We start from the raw sequence: 1,605 nt of genomic DNA on the forward strand, positions 1-1,605 counted from the left end.
CACCCTACAAGCCCCGAACCCACCCCTTACTCCTAAATAAATTTAAGTTTATTTTTCAAACTTTAAAATTTTCATTTTTTCACCCCTACCACCACCTCCCCCACCCCAAAAAAAAAAAGATTAATATTATTTTTTAAAAAAATTCAACTTCAAATTTTAATTTTTTCACCCCTTCTCTCTAACCCATCACCCCACCCTATCCCAATAAGAAAAAAATTTTAAGTTTGTCTTTTTAAAAAAACATTCATCTTCAAAAGTTATAACATTCATCTTCAAAAGTTATTTCCCACTCTAGTAAAAATAAAAAATATTTCTCAAAAACATTTTTCGTTCAAAAACCAAACACTAAAATATTTTTTTCGAAAAATATTTTCTATTCACCAACCAAACATAAGAAAATAAGTCAAATATCTACTTATTTCCCAGGAAATCATTTTCTATTTCTTCATACCAAACACACCAAAATGTTAATAGTATAACAACATATGGACTACTATGATTTTGTGAGTTTTCTACCTGAATTATCCTATGTTCAATTTTCCTTTTAAAAATATCTGAACAATCATATATTATTTATCATAATACATCTTAGTTATCAATTATTTTCTTTTTCTGACCCAAATATCATCATTAAAAATGTAATTTGAGAAATAATCGATTATACTTCAAATAAAAAAGTTCAAACACCTAAGGTTGACAATGGTTGGAGGCTCCCTTGGATATCTCGAGAGAAAAAAAAGATATTTTTAATGAAAACAATAATGTTCGACCCAAAGTTTGACTAAAGTATTTTATTTTATTTTATTTTTTTAAAAAAAATAAATAATCAAAAGATAAATTTATCCTTTTTCCTAATATTCAAATATGAAATATTTAGGAACTAACCATATTTGTTGATTCTATGTACTGAGAACCAAATAAAAAAAAGTGAAGAAATCAATTGCCATATTAGCTAAAAAAAAAATTTAAGACTATTGAATTATTTTCCTATAAAGAACTTTTTAATGAAATTACCAAAAATGCTAATTTAATTTTTAAATATCTCTTTTAAAAATTTATTTGTCTATATTATTTGAGTTTCTTATTGTTATTCACTTCTTATTTTATTTTTAGTGTGAAAATAAAAGAAATAAAAAAAGTGAGAACAGAAAAAGACAAAAATAAGATTTTTATTTTTATTTTTTAAAATAAAAAATCAAATACATATACAACAACAAATAACATATAGAGAAAAAATTAATCAAATAAATATATAAATCAAAATTAATTTTTCACTTTCGTCAGATAAAAGGTGTATAAGTCATTTAATAGGAATATACGTGAGTCACTCTTGTAACATAGGATATATCAACTCCAAATTGTCAAGTTGAGAGGTATACCATGTCCTTTTTATTTAATCTTTTGGGATCGATTCAAGTCTATCCTCTTTTAGTTGAGTTTTTTTACTACTTAGATTAAATATTAAAAATTGTTTAAAAAATTGAGATTTTATCATTAGAAATCATAATTATGTGATAATGATGAGAAAAAATCATAATTATATGTCCATTTATGAAATTCAACTTATGGTGCAATTTAAATAGACAAAATATATATATATATATA

The sequence above is a fragment of the Solanum pennellii genome, chromosome 11 (assembly GCF_001406875.1).
Source record: "Solanum pennellii chromosome 11, SPENNV200".
In the NCBI taxonomy this organism is placed as follows: domain Eukaryota; kingdom Viridiplantae; phylum Streptophyta; class Magnoliopsida; order Solanales; family Solanaceae; genus Solanum; species Solanum pennellii.